Source organism: Aquarana catesbeiana, linkage group LG06 (assembly GCF_042186555.1).
Source record: "Aquarana catesbeiana isolate 2022-GZ linkage group LG06, ASM4218655v1, whole genome shotgun sequence".
NCBI classification, from domain to species: Eukaryota; Metazoa; Chordata; class Amphibia; order Anura; family Ranidae; genus Aquarana; species Aquarana catesbeiana.
Genome location: NC_133329.1, coordinates 334,187,285 through 334,207,263, shown reverse-complemented (window position 1 = coordinate 334,207,263; position 19,979 = coordinate 334,187,285). Strand labels below are relative to the sequence as shown.

Here is a 19,979-nt window from a genome sequence, read left to right as displayed (position 1 = left end):
CTCAGCTCATGGAGCTCTGGGTCTTTTTCTGCAGAGGATCAGTCCAGCCTAGGGGGGGGCTTTCTGCCCTCCTGGGCACTGCTGCCGTGTGCTTGCTGTTTGTGAGGTCTCCGCGGGTAACCTGAGGGCCTGGATGCTGAAGCTGCTGAGAGCTGACTAAAGGGCTGTCTGCTGAAGATCTAGTCTGGTATCACTGGAGGAAAATATCACTTGGAAGTTGGAAGGAGGCAACCAGCTTGTTCCAGAAGGTCAGATGTGTGTTTGCTAAAGGGGACATTGGCTGGTATCCCAAGGAGCTTAGTTTATCTAATTCCTTGTGAAAGGTCTGTGCTCTCATTGCTCTAAAGTAAGATGTTTGTGTGCTGTTAACTGCTTCTACTCCAAGCCAAGTCCACAGTTTGCTATATGCAAGGACTTCTGCTTCAGCTGTATAGAAAAGAGTTCACTGTCCTCAACCTATACATAGTTTCCATTTTGGAGTATCCCACTCAATCCCCTGAACCCTATCCAAGCTCTCTAAAAATAAAAAAACAACAAAAACAACACCCCTAGACTGGTTATTGAAGAAAAGTGTGGCTGAGATTGTGTGCCTGCTACTACAGATGCTGTCTGTTTTACAGTAGAGACAGTGAGTTAATGTGCAGTGCGGGAGTAATACGGGAAAGAAAGCGCTGGGAGAGTCTTCTCAACAGGAGGGGCTACCCCCAAAGTGTCGGCCTATTGCAAAGAGTAGGCGGAGTCGCTGTTTGGGTTCGGCCAATCCAAAAGACTGGGAGAAGCAAATTCATCACTTCTGGGTGTGGCCAAAAAGAAGATGCGTGGTGAGTGTATCCACATGACATACATTCATTTCTTCGGACCCCATGTCACTACTGGATGGGGACCAGATCGGATGGCCGAGGTACAGAACAGGTTACTCACTGACACTGATGTCTGGCTAGTACTGCAAGGGAGTCTAGCTCTATGCAGTAAGGGCGAGGTTGAGCATGTTCCTGTTGTCTGCGGGAGATGTCAGCACATCACAGTCAAGTTTTGAGCCTGGGACTGGTGCGGCCAATTGCGGTAAAATGTTACTGAGGCAGCTGAAGCAGTTTGTAGTCCAACATAATAGAAGTAGACTGGAAGACCAGTTATGCCCCAGAGATGCTGGAGTCAGCGTCCAGGTTTCTGCAGAGTGGTGGTGAGATCAGAGTGCAGCCGTTAGCGCCGGGACCAATGGTTGTCAGCCAGACCACCATCGTTCAGCAAAGCAAATCTGTCATCTCAACCTGTACAAAATTGCAGCCACAGCCAAACCTACAGTCAGGTCCATAAATATTGGGACATCAACACAATTCTAATCTTTTTGGCTCTATACACCACCACAATGGATTTGAAATGAAACGAACAAGATGTGCTTTATTTTGAGGGTATTAACATCCAAATCAGGTGAACGGTGTAGGAATTACAACAGTTTGTATATGTGAATCCCACTTTTTAAGGGACCAAAAGTAATGGGACAATTAGCCGCTCAGCTGTTCCATGGCCAGGTGTGTGTTATTCCCTCATTATCCCATTTACAAGGAGCAGATAAAATGTCCAGAGTTTATTTCAAGTGTGCTATTTGCATTTGGAATCTGTTGCTGTCAACTCTTAATATGAGATCCAAAGAGCCGTCACTATCAGTGAAGCAAGCCATCATTAGGCTGAAAAAACAAAACAAACCCATCAGAGAGATAGCAAAAACATTAGGTGTGGCCAAATCAACTGTTTGGAACATCCTTAAAAAGAAAGAACACACCAGTGAGCTCAGCAACACCAAAAGACCTGGAAGACCACGGAAAACAACTGTGGTGGATGACCGAAGAATGCTTTCCCTGGTAAAGAAAACACCCTTCACAACAGTTGGCCAGATCAAGAACACTCTCCAGGAGGTAGGTGTATGTGTGTCAAAGTCAACAATCAAGAGAAGTCTTCACCAGAGTGAATACAGAGGGTTCACCACAAGATGTAAACCATTGGTGAGCCTCAAAAACGGTAAGGCCAGATTAGAGTTTGCCAAACAACATCTAAAAAAGCTTTCACAGTTCTGGAACAACATCCTATGGACAGATGAGACCAAGATCAACTTGTACCAGAGTGATGGGAAGAGAAGAGTATGGAGAAGGAAAGGAACTGCTCATGATCCAAAGCATACTACCTCATCAGTGAAGCATGGTGGTGGTAGTATCATGGCGGGGGCATGCATGGCTGCCAATGGAACTGGTTCTCTTGTTTTATTGATGATGTGACTGCTGACAAAAGCAGCAGGATGAATTCTGAGGTGTTTCGGGCAATATTATCTGCTCATATTCAGCAAAATGCTTCAGAACTCATTGGACTGCGCTTCGCAGTGCAGATGGACAATGACCTCAAGCATACTGCGAAAGCAACCAAAGAGTTTTTTAAGGGAAAGAAGTGGAATGTTATGCAATGGCCAAGTCAATCACCTGACCTGAATCCGATTGAGCATGCATTTCACTTGCTGAAGGCAAAACTGAAGGGAAAATGCCCCAAGAACAAGCAGGAACTAAAGACAGTTGTAGTAGAGGCCTGGCAGAGCATCACCAGGGATGAAACCCAGTGTCTGGTGATGTCTATGCGATCCAGACTTCAGGCTGTAATTGACTGCAAAGGATTTTCAAATAAGTATTAAAAAGTGAAAGTTTGATGGATGATTGTTAATCTGTCCAATTACTTTTGGTCCCTTAAAAAGTGGGAGGCACATATACAAACTGTTGTAATTTATACACCGTTCACCTGTAAATACCCTCAAACTAAAGCTGAAAGTATGCAGTTAAAGCACATCTTGTCCGTTTCATTTCAAATCCATTGTGATGGTGTATAGAGCCAAAAAGATTAGAATTGTGTCGATGTCCCAATATTTATGGACCTGACTGTACTACAGCTAACCATGCTACAGAGGAGCCAGCTGTCAGCAGTTCACCAGTGCCAGATTCTATCAGTTCATCGAGCGAGGATAAGCCCATAGTCACAGTTAACCTTATCATCCATACACAGAAGGGGAGCCAATGGGGAGCGTTATGGGTGGAAAAACTGTTTTTTGCTGGCAGCTAATTCACCTGCAGTCAAATTCAGCTTTAAACCCAAACAATATTCGTGCTCTTGCTGAAAAAATAAATTACCTTAGTAACTAGACTGAGTGGAAAAAAAAAATGTAAATTGAACGTAAAGGACTGCTTCATCTAAACAGCCAGATATGTAATAAACTACAATAAAATAATATTCTAAAGTGTGCTATCTTTATACAAATATAAATCAATACATCTCATAAAAAACACTGTCAGTAAAAGTGCATTAAACATATAATTAACTCATTTCATATTAGCAAATCCATATATTAAATCCATGTATGATGTGCAAAAATTGTCCAAAAAGGTGCAAAGATTATAGGGCAATATTTATAAAGTGCAAAAAGTGATCAGTTCCAAAACATCAACATTTGTTCCCTCTTGCGGTGAAGAAATGAACCATGCACCACCATGAAAAGTACTCCCGAAGGGAATCACCACTAATGTTAAACGAGCTCCTTACCAGCTGCTCTGATCCCACAAGGAGATCACTAAATGCCTTGCTGCCACATACACCACGATTCGGAATGCAAGTTCCCCAAACTACTAAGTAGAAATACACTCCAAGGAGGGTATTTAAGTACAGAGGGAGATCCACATAGTGTAGTATTTCACCAAATCGTTTTTATATAAAATAATGAAAATACACTTACAATCTGCAAGTCCAATTCAGCTGTCAGGACCAGTGACTTTCACTCTAGACGCACCTACAAATCCCAAATCCTGAATTCTATCATTGAGGATCCAGAGAGAAGTGTACCTGTACCTCTGTTTGTTTTACTTTAAGGTGGGCCTTTGTGTTGCAGAAAGCTGAACTGTCAAGCTTAAAATGACTGCCAACTTTCACTAAGTCAAGTTTATGTAAGCTGCTGTTGTGGCAAAGGACAGCAGCTCACTAAAGTTCTACACAAGTGCAGAGGAAGAAAGTCTTTCTGCCAAAGCTTCTCCAGTCCAGTTTTCAAGTTCAAGTGTTGATCTCAACTTTAACTTAAAGGAGCAATCCCATAGATCTAAATCCCTTTGCAACTAAGCAACAAAGGAAAAAGGGTACATTGGCTCTCCCATGTTTGGTGCCATGCCATGCTGAAGTGAGTTAGGGTGAGTTGTTGCTTTGAGTGGGGGAAACGGCTTACCATCAAAAGGAGAATCTTCTAATTTTACAATCAGGAACTGAATTGCTCCCCAACAACAGTGGCAACCTTTGCTATCTATCAGGAGACATTGTTTTGAACTGTTGTTAGTAATGGGCAATGTAGGGATATTTTAGCTTGCTGTCCACCATTTTAGCTATAAAAATATGTATCCATTTTAGAATAATATGTATATGTGACGTCTATCAAAAGTTAGTTTCAAATTCTTGTAAATGGTATGATTTCCCCGAAATGACGCATGAAGTTCTTTCTTGTTGATAGTTTCTGTATGAAGAAATTATGTTCTATTTTTGGTTAGTTATATGTCTGTATGTCTGTAAATTTAGCATATATTAATGAAGGGGAATGTTTAGAAAGAAAAAATAAATACCGTATATATGTTGTGGAGATCGGCTGGACCGAGGCTCCCTATAGTATCCTAGCCCATACGTTTATGATGGGTTTAGCAGAGTCATGGGATGGTAAATTAAGGGTTAAATTAACCTTCTCTATGCCTGTACCATGTGCCCTAGTTTCCTGTGCCCCGCCACTTCCATCTTACATACCACATGCAGAAGTTGAAAGCTGCAGAGACTGCACACGCTGTAGAGGGTCAGAATACAAAACACGCAGTTTTAAAACAAGCAGAAAGCACAGGGGAAAAAAAAGAGGAAGTAACTACACAGTTAGTTAATGCTTTAGGTTTCCTTTCATGACACAGGACGCCGGATTTAACACTTAAGATGAAATGCACAGTCTTTTAATACAGACTTATTTCAGTAACCTTGTCCCTAAATATGCACTTACAGATGTCAGACTCAGACTGGGCTACAAAGAGTATGACTGACTTTCAAGAAAAAAAAAAAAAACGTTGATTGAAAAAGACGCAGCGGGATGTTTTGACATCCCAAAACAAACACCAGTACCAACACATTATCAAAATGATTTCTTAGGGACATCAATAGCCTAGTGGTACCAATTGCCCAAGTAGTGCCTGATGTGCCATCAATTCTTACCACCATACCATACGATGCAGAGTATTTTACTGTGATTGATTTAACCGGTTCAATACCGGGCATTTTCACCCCCTTCCTTCCCAGACCAATTTTTAGTTTTCAGCGCTGTCGCACTTTAAATGACAATTGCGCGGTTGTGCGACGTTGTACCCAAACAAAATTGACGTTCTTTTTTCCCCCACAAATAGAGCTTTCTTTTGGTGGTATTTGATCACCTCTGCCGTTTTTATTTTTTGCGCTATAAACAAAAGAAGAGCGACAATTTTGAAAAAAACACAATATTTTTTACTTTTTGCTATAATAAATATCCCAATTTAAAAAAAAAAAAAAAAATTTTTCCTCAGTTTCAGCCGATACGTATTCTTTTACATATTTTTGGTAAAAAAAATCGCAATAAGCGTATATTGATTGGTTTAAAAAGTTCTAGCGTCTATAAAATACTGGATAGATTTATGGCATTTTTTAAAAAAAATTATTTATTTATTTTCTTTTACTAGTAATAGCGGCGATCGCAATTTTTTTTTCATGACTGCGACATTATGGCGGACACATCGGACACTTTTGACACATTTTTGGGACCATTCACATTTATACAGAGATCAATGCTATAAAATTGCATTGATTACTGTGTAAATGTGACAGGCAGTGAAGGGGTTAACCACTAGGGGGCGGGGAGGGGTTAAATGTGTTTCCTAGGGAATGCTTCTAACTGTAGGGGGAGGGGACGCACAAGGGGAGGAGACCGATCAGTGTTCCTCCGTTCTGGGAACGCAGATCGCTCTCCTCTGAGCTGACAGGACGTGGATCTCTGTGTTTACACACAGAGATCCATGGTCCGGCCCGGTTAACGGGCAATCGCGGGTGCCTGCGGACATCGCAGCCGCCGGGCACACGCACCGGGTCCCGAGCAACGCGGCGCGCGCGTGCGCCCCCTAGGCAGCCGTGAACCCGAGGCCGTCATATGACGTCCACCCAGGATGGGAGATCCCATCTGTGGACGTCATATGTCTATAGGCGGGTAGGGAAGTGGTTAAAGAATTTTTTTTTTTTCATCCCTGTAGATGAGGAGACATGGCCACTGTACTCCAAGTCACCCTTGGGCCCTGGACTGCCCTCATGGTTCTGTACTGTTGCAGTATGTTGGTGAATTTTTGATTTGTAGTTCTTCGGAGGACTGCCGAGCTGATAGCCTATTTTTATTAAAATGGTTACATGTATGTGGTTACAAAATGTTTAAGAAAAAGTTACAATGTTGTCAAAAGAAAAAAAACAAAAAAAAACAAAACAAAACAAAAAACAATTGAGTATTTGTGCTCACAAAAGGAGAAAGAAGAGTCAGTCATAAAAGAGCTGCGGCTCTGAATGGGTCTGCCCCGCCCACTTAACAGGAAGGACGTGCTCACCTTCCTAGGTATGATTAGTTACTGCCGCCAATGGATACCTGACTGCTCTTTCAATGACAATATATTGAGACAAGCAATGTCTTTGAAGCAATGTCTCTGAAATGTCTGATACTGTAAAATGGTCTGATGAAATGTTAAATGTTTTGCCATGTTGAAATGTGTAATGGTTACCAGCCCGAGCCTCGGCCTCCTTGAATATGGCAAAATGTTTCACTTGTTTGCCAGAGAAAATTGCAGAACCATGGCGGGAGTACTGGCCCAGGAATATAGTGGGAGACTGTGCCCTGTAGTTTTTTCTCAAAGATGGTCCCGGTGCGCTCAAGCGTCCTGTGCCATGGTGGTTGAGATGGTCACTTCTTTCACTCTGGGACACGACACCACACTTCACATCACTTACAATGTGTCAATCTTGTTGAAAAATGTACATACACAGCACATGTCTGCTCAGAGGTTGAGCGGATATGAGGTGATTTTGCTGTCCAATCCAAAAATTGCACATCAAATATGCTTCTCTCACTGCAGGCCCAGCACCCATTTTAACGCCCTTTTAGGATTAAAAAGGAGAACAGGGTGAGGTTGTGCCATAACATGACTGCATAAACTTCATTCACCAAGACACATCACCCAGGTCTGATTTATCTTCCACAGCACTACCGGACACACAGAATGTTTTTGTGGATGGTTCTTGCTCTAGGCTACAGTACACTGCAGAGCACACACAGGCCAACAGACAGAGATAGCCAGGGGAAATGAGCAGGTCTGGCTGACCTTGCTGCTAAATAAGCTGCTATCTCACAGACAGCAGACATCCAAATTGTTATGCTGATACCTGACCTATCCCCATTTGAAAAGTCACTTGCAGATCTCCAGGATTATGCATCGAATTATGAGTTAAGGGACTGGAATGGAAAGGGTGTGTAGAGAGATCCAAGGTCTGGACTTCTCTGCAAAGAGGTGAAACCATGTATACCAACAGCAAGTGCATTCACAGTACAACAGAATAGGCCACGCAGGTATACAAGTCACGGCTGATTTCACATACATGCCCAAACTAGGCAAAAGACAGGAATATCTTTTGATAATTGTGGACATGTTCTCAAATGGTCCAGCTTTTATAGCCAGGGTCTGCCAGGACTTGGTAAAAACTCTCAAGATAGAATGGAAGTTTCACATTCCCTATCACCCTCCAAGTTCAGGAATAGTAGAAAGAATGAACAGAACAATAAAAGACAAGATAAGAAAGGCCACAGGAGGAACCTTTGCCAACTGGAGAAGGGTCCTCCCAGCAGTCCTGGCAGAAATAAGTTTTTTTTGAAGTTTTGATGGGTAGATTTTTCCCTACCCCATAGGCCAGAGCACCTTTAATGGTAGAAAAGGGAGATTTAGACTTAATACAGGAAGAATATGTAAGAAAACTGGTTGAAATATTGAATACAGTCAAAGAAATGTTGCTCGCACCTCTCTTTTTTCTTCACAGGAAGCTACTCACCTCTTCAAGGAGGGAGACACCGTGGTGGTCCAACAGCTGAACAGAAATAAGAAGCAAGAGTATCCCTTTGGACCTCCTACTATGGTGATTGTAGTGATCAGAACGGCTATCCTGGTGGAAAACTGCTAGTCCAGGATCCATGCCAGCCGAGTGAAAAAGGTTGCCCAAAGCCCCAAGAGCAGGAAGGAGATCCTTAATACAGGAGGGCCTCAAGCAGAAGTCCAAGCAGATGAAGGAGGAGTTCCTGGAAAAGCAGGTCCGGCCAGAGAAGTTGACCTCGCTTATTTCACCACAGACTTCTGGCAAAACATTTTGCTTCCTGTTCCTGATCACCCAGATAGTGGATCATCACTAACTGTATCTACCACCCTGAAGACTTGGGTGGCATTAAAAGTATTTGTGGAAACACACATACATAGGAGAACATTACAGTGATACAAGTTAGAAACAAGAGAGACATTGAGGATAATTTTGCTAAAAAAATGCTTTTGCTAAAATTTAAATATGCTTATGTTCAGAAATCAGGATTTCAGAAATGTTGGATTTGTGGCAAATTGCACCTTAGTACTGTTAGGATACCCCTAATGGCTATACCTTTAAATATTACTCCCCTTTTAAAAGGAAAGATTCCCCTTGACCTTTTGAATGTCATCAGAACTAATGACACCATTTCCTTTCACATCATCAATAGAAGTCATAATCCTACCTGGTGTTTTGATGTAGGGAATTCTACTATAAATGCTCATACCTGTAGTCAATCGGTTTTAAACATTTCTAATTGCTATGCCCCTAGTGGGAAGTCTTGTTGTTTATATCAAACACACCACGTTAAGGTCAGAGTACGGGCTGATTTTAAAAAGATTCTTGCCTCTGAAAATGATAGTAGTAAATCTGTACAGCATTTGTTTCAGGTTCTGGCAATAGTTACAGCAGTAGATCAAGAGACTGCTGTGAATACGCCCTTCTCGTTTGGTAACCACACTTATGTTTGTTGTGGAAAGACTTGTTATCCCTGGATTCCACAAGAGACCCAAGGCTGGTGTTACCTGGCCTCACTGGTGCCCATAATGGGGGTGGTAGGTGATAGTGATGGGAGTCATTTACTTGAAGCTAGTATACACCCAAGGTATCCATTAAAACATCGTAACAAGAGAGAGTTATTCCTTGAGAAGGATATGGCCTAGGCATGGTTCCCTTCCTGGACAGGAAGGGGAATAGATTTGTTGAAAAGGTTGAATAATTATTTAGGAATTATTGATAAGATGATGGAAAAGAACTCTGATGATATTTCTAAACTTAATGTTGAAACTAGGGCTATTAGAAAACAACTAGAATTGCATGACTTAGCCATTGAAAGCATGAGTTCAGCCTTTACAGGATTATGTGAAATGACTGAGGATTATGAATGTTGTACTTGGGTACACAATACCAATATAGAGGTACCAGACTATTATGATGTGATAGCTCAGCATAGAAAAGAGGTGTCCAAGCTGCAACAAGAGGCTCGCAACATAGCCCAGACCTGGAGTCCTTTTGGAAATGTTGATTTTGGATTTGGAGGGATATTCTCTTGGATAAGGGATATTGCCATAATTTTAATCATTATTGTGTTCTTTTTCCTTTTCCTTTATTTTGTGTATAAGCTTATTATGTGCCTTATTAATAGAGCCACTTGCATTTCAGATCCCTCATCTTCCAATAAAACTTATCTCAGTATGTATCATCAGAAGCAGACTGAGAATACCACCATGATAGGGAAGTGAGATCATACATTTATGATCAAAGAGGGGATTGTAGGGATATTTTAGCTTGCTGTCCACCATTTTAGCTATAAAAATATGTATCCATTTTACAATAATATGTATATCTGAGGTCTATCAAAAGTAATGGGGCGTACACACGGTTGGACTTTTCGTCTACAAAAGTCCGACAGCCTGTCCGACAGACTTCCGGCGGACTTGCAGCAGACTTTCTAACGAACGGACTTGCCTACACACGACCACACAAAAGTCCGACGGATTCGTACATGATGACGTACACGGGACTAAAATAAGGAAGTTCGTAGCCAGTAGCCAATAGCTGCCCTAGCGTGGGTTTTTGTCCGTCGGACTAGCACACAGACGAGCGGATTTCGGGGTCCGTCGTAGTTACGACGTAAAGATTTGAAGCATGTTTCAAATCTAAAGTCCGTCGGATTTGAGGCTGAAAAAGTCTGCTGAAAGTCCGGAGAAGCCCACACACGATCGGATTACCAGCCAGCTTTAGTCCGTCGGCGTCCGTTGGACTTTTGTAGACGAAAAGTCCGACCGTGTGTACGCCCCATTAGTTTCAAATTCTTGTAAATGGTATGATTTCCCCGAAATGACGCATGAAGTTCTTTCTTGTTGACAGTTTCTGTATGAAGAAATTATGTTCTATTTTTGGTTAGTTATATGTCTGTATGTCTGTAAATTTAGCATATATTAATGAAGGGGTTGGACTTTTGTTGTGATGTCATGTTGGTTATATAAGTGAAAATACAGAAGTAAAGGATTGGATCATTCTGAACTGCATGCCTTGTGTGTGTCATAATTTCTTGTCGGAATGATCTCCAGATCTGAATGGGTTTGAAGAAACACTCTAATCAGGATATCATACGGGGGTTCACTTGCTTTTACAACATACATACACCCCAACAGGCAATGGCTTACTATAGGAGACTCTGGATTGCTAAAAATAACTTTCTACCTCGCAGGGGAAGGATTCGTTGCCCAACTTTAGGCTGGGTTCACACTATTACGAATTGGATGAGGCTTTCCCCGCATCCAATTTGCATGTCAGGAGATTGTGACCAGCTCTCAATGCAGCCGGTTCACACATCTCCGGAGCGGCTCCAGTGCGAATTGCACAGGAGTCCTGTGTGTCTTCTGGTCTGAATTCAGCTAAAAATTTGGACCAAAATCAGATCTGCAACAGTGAACAGGGATGCTGTGAGCCGCTCTGTATGTCAGTGTGAACCCAGCCTTAAAGATCAAGAGAAGTTGTTGATCTTGATGCTGCAGAGGTGGCGGCACTGCAAGTACCAGTTGAACTGGACTTCACATTTTCTACTTGGGTTTATGGACTTTGGCTAGCAATCAGAACCCAAACATTCCTGAAGAACTCTTTTATTGTTGCTATGTGTTGCTAAGAGCAATATTTCATAGCAGTTCATGTTAAGTGCAGATGTCTAGATAACTTAAGAGTAGCTAGGATGTCTGTTTGTGCTTTGTTTTCCAGGGCTCATGAGGACGCTACGTGGCAAATCTAGTCAACCATAAAAATATGTTACTCATTTGCAGTAATTATATTACAAGTGCTCTTTTGTGCCCAGTAGGGCCTGGTAGTGTGTTTAGGCCACCAGGTGGCACAGTTTGCTGAGAGTAGGATGTGATAGTATTTGATATAGTGATTTATGTGCTTAGAGTAGATTGAGCACACCTGCATCAGTTTTACATTAATTTATAACATAAAAGATAATAGATAGATAAGATAATATACTTTATTGTCATTTTATACATACAACAAAATTTATCAGGATACCCTTTACAACAGCAATAAAACATTTCTTAATTTAAGGTCAGGAATGATATGTTCTTGTACTGTGAACTTTTGAAGGATTATCCCTGCGGGGGATAATGCTTCAATCTTTATCCCATAAGTATATTGTACATATCAGTTTGTTAGGATGTACTAATTCTGTTATCTTCTAGGTGACTTCAGTTTCAGTGATAACCTATTTCTGTAAATATGTGAGTGTGTTTAGCTATAGGATAAGTATGTGTAGCGGTGTAGTTGCCACTATTACCAGACAATCCACCAATTGACCCCACTGCCAGACTCCCATACATCACCTTCAGAGACAATGAACAGTCTTTTGCTAGTTTTGTTTTTGTTTTATTGGGGGGATACAACTTGGTTGGGAAAAGGGTATGTGGGATGCCCATAGGATAGTTTAATTGCCATCATATTCTAGAAGATTGCAAAAGTTAGCATATTGTTAGAGCCAGAAGAGATGATGTGCATTTATAATTGCTATGATTCTTTCTCCTGCATCACCATGCAGACTGTTACTCCCCCTCTGGTCAACTCCCGCAGAGTATTGCTTCTAAGAATTCCCCATCCATTACCGGGTAAAGAATGAGGACATTACTCTTGACCGTGTAAGAATAATGCTCCAAGAACTTCTTTCCTCTTATCCAAAACTTATCCTGAAATAAAGTGATGTCACATCTTCTTCTGTGAGCAAGAAGGACCCACTCTGATCAAGTCCTTAAGCCGACTACTAGGCCTAAGGCCTGCAGCACCTCTCCTCGGAGGCCTAGTAGTTTAAAAGCTTTCTATTGGATGGTGGACTACTGTTCCCAGCCAGCCCAGCTTGCAAATCGTGTGCCCTCAGGCCACATATCCCCACAGTCTCTCCTAGGTTTGCCACCTTTTCGTCAAGCCAAAACCGAACGCTTAAGCAGTGCACGCCAATTTTTTTTTTTTTTTTTTGTGGTACATTAAATTCATTACCTCTGTACAAAGCAATGCACAGCAATTTTGTTATGTAGTATAAACTAAACATATATTTTTGTGAATGCACAGGGTTTGTTCCCCTTTACATCTGATTCTGCAGGAGAGGAGTGTGGAAGGTATGATGGGGGCAGTATGTACAGGAGAGAAGTGCGGAAGGTATGATGGGGGCAGTATGTACAGGAGAGGAGTGCGGAGGGGATGACAGAGGGCAGTATGTACAGGAGAGGAGTGCGGAGGGGATGACAGGGTGCAGTATGTACAGGAGAGGAGTGCGGAGGGGATGACAGGGGGCAGTATGTACAGGAGAGGAGTGCGAAGAGGATGATGGGGGCAGTATGTACAGGAGAGGAGTGCGGAGGGGATGATGGGTGGCAGTATGTACAGGAGAGGAGTGTGGACGGTTAGACAGTGGGCAGTATGTACAGGAGAGAAGTGCGGAGGGAATGATGGGGGCAGTATAAACAGGAGAGGAGTGTGGAGGGTATGACAGTGGGCAGTATGTACAGGAGAGGAGTGCAGAGGGGATGATGGGGGCAGTATGTACAGGAGAGGAGTGCGGAGGGGATGATGGAGGCAGTATTTACAGGAGAGGAGTGCGGAGAGGATGACAGGGGGAAGTATGTACAGGAGATGAGTGCGAAGGGTATGATGGGGGCAGTATGTACAGGAGAGGAGTGTGGAGGGAATGATGGGGGCAGTATGTACAGGAGAGGAGTGCGGAGGGAATGATGGAGGCAGTATGTACAGGAGAGGAGTGCGGAGGGTATGATGGGGGCAGTATGTACAGGAGAGGAGTGCGGAGGGGATGATGGGGGCAGTATGTACAGAAGAGGAGTGCGGAGGGGATGATGGAGGCAGTATGTACAGGAGAGGAGTGTGGAGGGGATGATGGGGGCAGTATGTACAGGAGAGGAGTGCGGAGGGTATGATGGGGGCGGTATGTACAGAAGAAGAGTGCAGAGGGGATGACAGGGGGCAGTATGTACAGGAGAGGAGTGCGGAGGGGATGATGGGGGCAGTTCATACAGGAGAGGAGTGTGGAGGGGATGATGGGGGCAGTATGTACAGGAGAGGAGTGTGGAGGGTATGACAGTGGGCAGTATGTACAGGAGAGGAGTGCAGAGGGGATGATGGGGGCAGTATAAACAGGAGAGGAGTGTGGAGGGTATGACAGTGGGCAGTATGTACATGAGAGGAGTGCGGAGGGTATGATGGGGCAGTATGTACAGGAGAGGAGTGCGGAGGGTATGATGGGGGCAGTATGTGTAGCGGTGTAGTTGCCACTATTACCAGACAATCCACCAATTCACCCCACTTCCAGACTCCCATACATCACCTTCAGAGACAATGAACAGTCTTTTGCTAGTTTTGTTTTTGTTTTATTGGGGGGATACAACTTGGTTGGGAAAAGGGTATGTGGGATGCCCATAGGATAGTTTAATTGCCATCATATTCTAGAAGATTGCAAAAGTTAGCATATTGTTAGAGCCAGAAGAGATGATGTGCATTTATAATTGCTATGATTCTTCCTCCTGCATCACCATGCAGACTGTTACTCCCCCTCTGCTCAACTCCCGCAGAGTATTGCTTCTAAGAATTCCCCATCCATTACCGGGTAAAGAATGAGGACATTACTCTTGACCGTGTAAGAATAATGCTCCAAGAACTTCTTTCCTCCTGCACAAAACTTATCCTGAAATTAAGTGATGTCACATCTTCTTCTGTGAGCAAGAAGGACCCACTCTGATCAAGTCCTTAAGCCGACTACTAGGCCTGAGGCCTGCAGCACCTCTCCTCGGAGGCCTAGTAGTTTAAAAGCTTTCTATTGGATGGTGGACTACTGTTCCCAGCCAGCCCAGCTTGCAAATCGTGTGCCCTCAGGCCACATATCCCCACAGTCTCTCCTAGGTTTGCCACCTTTTCATCAAGCCAAAACCGAACGCTTAAGCAGTGCACGACAATTTTTTTTTTTTTTTGTAGTACATTAAATTCATTACCTCTGTACAAAGCAATGCACAGCAATTTTGTTATGTAGTATAAACTAAACATATATTTTTGTGAATGCCCAGGGTTTGTTCCCCTTTACATCTGATTCTGCAGGAGAGGAGTGTGGAAGGTATGATGGGGGCAGTATGTACAGGAGAGGAGTGCGGAGGGTATGATGGGGGCAGTATGTACAGGAGAGGAGTGTGGAAGGTATGATGGGGGCAGTATGTACAGGAGAGGAGTGCGGAGGGGATGACAAAGGGCAGTATGTACAGGAGAGGAGTGCGGAGGGGATGACAGGGTGCAGTATGTACAGGAGAGGAGTGCGGAGGGGATGACAGGGGGCAGTATGTACAGGAGAGGAGTGCGAAGAGGATGATGGGGGCAGTATGTACAGGAGAGGAGTGCGGAGGGGATGATGGGGGCAGTATGTACAGGAGAGGAGTGCGGACGGTTAGACAGTGGGCAGTATGTACAGGAGAGAAGTGCGGAGGGAATGATGGGGGCAGTATGTACAGGAGAGGAGTGCGGAGGGGATGATGGGGGCAGTATTTACAGGAGAGGAGTGCGGAGAGGATGATGGGGGCAATATGTACTGAAGAGGAGTGCGGAGGGGATGATGGGGGCAGTATGTACAGGAGAGGAGTGCGGAGGGGATGATGGGGGCAGTATGTACAGGAGAGGAGTGCGGAGGGTATGATGGGGGGCAGTATGTACAGGAGAGGAGTGCGGAGGGGATGACGGGGGCAGTATGTACAGAAGAGGAGTGCGGAGGGGATGATGGGGGCAGTATGTACAGGAGAGGAGTGCGGAGGGGATGATGGGGGCAGTATGTACAGGAGAGGAGTGTGAAGGGTATGATGGGGGCAGTATGTACAGGAGAGGAGTGCGGAGGGAATGATGGGGGCAGTATGTACAGGAGAGGAGTGCGGAGGGAATGATGGGGGCAGTATGTACAGGAGAGGAGTGCGGAGGGTATGATGGGGGCAGTATGTACAGGAGAGGAGTGCGGAGGGTATGATGGGGGCAGTATGTACAGGAGAGGAGTGCGGAGGGGATGATGGGGGCAGTATGTACAGGAGAGGAGTGCGGAGGGGATGATGGGGCAGTATGTACAGAAGAGGAGTGCGGAGGGGATGATGGGGGCAGTATGTACAGGGGAGTAGTGCGGAGGGGATGTTGGGTGCAGTATGTACAGGAGAGGAGTGCGGAGGGTATGATGGGGGCGGTATGTACAGGAGAGGAGTGCGGAGGGGATGACAGGGGGCAGTATGTACAGGAGAGGAGTGCGGAGGGGATGATGGGGCAGTATATACAGGAGAGGAGTGCGGAGGGGATGACAGGGGGCAGTATGTACAGGAGAGGAGTGCGAAGAGGATGATGGGGGCAGTATGTACAGGAGAGGAGTGCGGAGGGGATGACAGGGGGCAGTATGTACAGGAGAGGAGTGCGAAGAGGATGATGGGGGCAGTATGTACAGGAGAGGAGTGCGGAGGGGATGATGGGGGCAGTATGTACAGGAGAGGAGTGTGGACGGTTAGACAGTGGGCAGTATGTACAGGAGAGAAGTGCGGAGGGAATGATGGGGGCAGTATAAACAGGAGAGGAGTGTGGAGGGTATGACAGTGGGCAGTATGTACAGGAGAGGAGTGCGGAGGGGATGATGGGGGCAGTATGTACAGGAGAGGAGTGCGGAGGGGATGATGGGGGCAGTATTTACAGGAGAGGAGTGCGGAGGGTATGATGGGGGCAGTATGTACAGGAGAGGAGTGTGGAGGGAATGATGGGGGCAGTATGTACAGGAGAGGAGTGCGGAGGGAATGATGGGGGCAGTATGTACAGGAGAGGAGTGCGGAGGGTATGATGGGGGCAGTATGTACAGGAGAGGAGTGCGGAGGGTATGATGGGGGCAGTATGTACAGAAGAGGAGTGCGGAGGGGATGATGGGGGCAGTATGTACAGGGGAGGAGTGCGGAGGGGATGATGGGTGCAGTATGTACAGGAGAGGAGTGCGGAGGGTATGATGGGGGCGGTATGTACAGGAGAGGAGTGCGGAGGGGATGACAGGGGGCAGTATGTACAGGAGAGGAGTGCGGAGGGGATGATGGGGCAGTATATACAGGAGAGGAGTGCGGAGGGGATGACAGGGGGCAGTATGTACAGGAGAGGAGTGCGAAGAGGATGATGGGGGCAGTATGTACAGGAGAGGAGTGCGGAGGGGATGACAGGGGGCAGTATGTACAGGAGAGGAGTGCGAAGAGGATGATGGGGGCAGTATGTACAGGAGAGGAGTGCGGAGGAGATGATGGGGGCAGTATGTACAGGAGAGGAGTGTGGACGGTTAGACAGTGGGCAGTATGTACAGGAGAGAAGTGCGGAGGGAATGATGGGGGCAGTATAAACAGGAGAGGAGTGTGGAGGGTATGACAGTGGGCAGTATGTACAGGAGAGGAGTGCGGAGGGTATGATGGGGGCAGTATGTACAGGAGAGGAGTGTGGAGGGAATGATGGGGGCAGTATGTACAGGAGAGGAGTGCGGAGGGAATGATGGGGGCAGTATGTACAGGAGAGGAGTGCGGAGGGTATGATGGGGGCAGTATGTACAGGAGAGGAGTGCGGAGGGTATGATGGGGGCAGTATGTACAGAAGAGGAGTGCGGAGGGGATGATGGGGGGCAGTATGTACAGGAGAGGAGTGCGGAGGGGATGATGGGGGCAGTATGTACAGGAGAGGAGTGTGGAGGGTATGACAGTGGGCAGTATGTACAGGAGAGGAGTGCGGAGGGGATGATGGGGGCAGTATGTACAGGAGAGGAGTGTGGAGGGTATGACAGTGGGCAGTATGTACAGGAGAGGAGTGCGGAGGGGATGATGGGGGCAGTATGTACAGGAGAGGAGTGTGGAGGGTATGACAGTGGGCAGTATGTACAGGAGAGGAGTGCGGAGGGTATGATGGGGGCAGTATGTACAGGATAGGAGTGTGGAGGGTATGATGAGGGCAGTATGTACAGGAGAGGAGTGCGGAGGGTATGATGGGGGCAGTATGTACAGGAGAGGAGTGCGGAGGGTATGATGGGGGCAGTATGTACAGGAGAGGAGTGCGGAGGGGATGATGGGGGCTGTATGTACAGGAGAGGAGTGCGGAGGGGATGATGGGGGCAGTATGTACAGGAGAGGAGTGTGGAGGGTATGACAGTGGGCAGTATGTAAAGGAGAGGAGTACAGAGGGGATGACAGGGGGCAATATGTGCAGGAGAGGAGTGCGGAGGGGATGATGGGGGCAATATGTGCAGGAGAGGAGTGCGGAGGGGATGATGGGGGCAGTATGTAGAGGAGAGGAGTGTGGAGGGTATGACAGTGGGCAGTATGTACAGGAGAGGAGTACGGAGGGGATGATGGGGGCAGTATAAACAGGAGAGGAGTGTGGAGGGTATGACAGTGAGCAGTATGTACAGGAGAGGAGTGCGGAGGGGATGATGGGGGCAGTATGTACAGGAGAGGAGTGCGGAGGGGATGACAGGGGGCAGTATGTACAGGAGAGGAGTGCGGAGGGTATGATGGGGCAGTATGTACAGGAGAGGAGTGCGGAGGGTATGATGGGGGCAGTATGTACAGGAGAGGAGTGCGGAAGGTATGATGGGGGCAGTATGTACAGGAGAGGAGTGCGGAGGGTATGATGGGGGCAGTATGTACAGGAGATGAGTGCGGAGGGTATGATGGGGGCAGTATGTACAGGAGAGGAGTGCGGATGGCATAATGGGGGCACTATGTACAGGAGAGGAGTGCGGATGGGATAATGGGGGCAGTATGTACAGGAGAGGAGTGCGGAGGGTATGATGGGGGCAGTATGCACAGGAGAGGAGTGCGGAGGGTATGATGGGGGCAGTATGTACAGAAGAGGAGTGCGGAGGGGATGATGGGGGGCAGTATGTACAGGAGAGGAGTGCGGAGGGGATGATGGGGGCAGTATGTACAGGAGAGGAGTGCGGAGGGTATGATGGGGGCAGTATGTACAGAAGAGGAGTGCGGAGGGGATGACAGGGGGCAGTATGTACAGGAGAGGAGTGCGGAGGGGATGATGGGGGCAGTATATACAGGAGAGGAGTGCGGAGGGGATGATGGGGGCAGTATGTACAGGAGAGGAGTGTGGAGGGTATGACAGTGGGCAGTATGTACAGGAGAGGAGTGCGGAGGGGATGATGGGGGCAGTATAAACAGGAGAGGAGTGTGGAGGGTATGACAGTGGGCAGTATGTACAGGAGAGGAGTGGGGAGGGTATGATGGGGGCAGTATGTACAGGATAGGAGTGTGGAGGGTATGATGGGGGCAGTATGTACAGGAGAGGAGTGCGGAGGGTATGATGGGGCAGTATGTACAGGAGAGGAGTGCGGAGGGTATGATGGGGGCAGTATGTACAGGAGAGGAGTGCGGAGGGGATGATGGGGGCTGTATGTACAGGAGAGGAGTGCGGAGGGGATGATGGGGGCAGTATGTACAGGAGAGGAGTGTGGAGGGTATGACAGTGGGCAGTATGTACAGGAGAGGAGTACAGAGGGGATGACAGGGGGCAATATGTGCAGGAGAGGAGTGCGGAGGGGATGATGGGGGCAGTATGTACAGGAGAGGAGTGTGGAGGGTATGACAGTGGGCAGTATGTACAGGAGAGGAGTACAGAGGGGATGACAGGGGGCAATATGTGCAGGAGAGGAGTGCGGAGGGGATGATGGGGGCAGTATGTAGAGGAGAGGAGTGTGGAGGGTATGACAGTGGGCAGTATGTACAGGAGAGGAGTACGGAGGGGATGATGGGGGCAGTATAAACAGGAGAGGAGTGTGGAGGGTATGACAGTGAGCAGTATGTACAGGAGAGGAGTGCGGAGGGGATGATGGGGGCAGTATGTACAGGAGAGGAGTGCGGAGGGGATGACAGGGGGCAGTATGTACAGGAGAGGAGTGCGGAGGGTATGATGGGGCAGTATGTACAGGAGAGGAGTGCGGAGGGTATGATGGGGGCAGTATGTACAGGAGAGGAGTGCGGAAGGTATGATGGGGGCAGTATGTACAGAAGAGGAGTGCGGAGGGTATGATGGGGGCAGTATGTACAGGAGAGGAGTGCGGAGGGGATGATGGGGGCAGTATGTACAGGAGAGGAGTGCGGATGGCATAATGGGGGCACTATGTACAGGAGAGGAGTGCGGATGGGATAATGGGGGCAGTATGTACAGGAGAGGAGTGCGGAGGGTATGATGGGGGCAGTATGTACAGGAGAGGAGTGAGGAGGGTATGGTGGGGGCAGTATGTACAGGAG

At 46.6% G+C, this 19,979-nt stretch overlaps 1 protein-coding gene across 8 annotated transcripts in view; it reads right to left on the bottom strand.

The window, feature by feature from the left end:
• Positions 1–19,979, bottom strand: part of LOC141147786 (intelectin-1-like) — a 175,154-nt gene that overhangs the window by 122,788 nt on the left and 32,387 nt on the right. The window contains exon 1 of one of the 8 annotated variants that reach the window (XM_073634961.1): positions 4,807–4,905. The exons of 4 other annotated variants lie outside the window; for them this stretch is intronic. The gene's annotated coding sequence lies outside the window, so the exon portion shown is untranslated. Of the gene's footprint in view, positions 1–3,573; positions 3,596–3,763; positions 4,037–4,631; positions 4,755–4,806; positions 4,906–19,979 lie in introns of those variants that run through there. 3 more of the 8 variants (XM_073634959.1, XM_073634963.1, XM_073634967.1) reach the window with 3 other exon arrangements.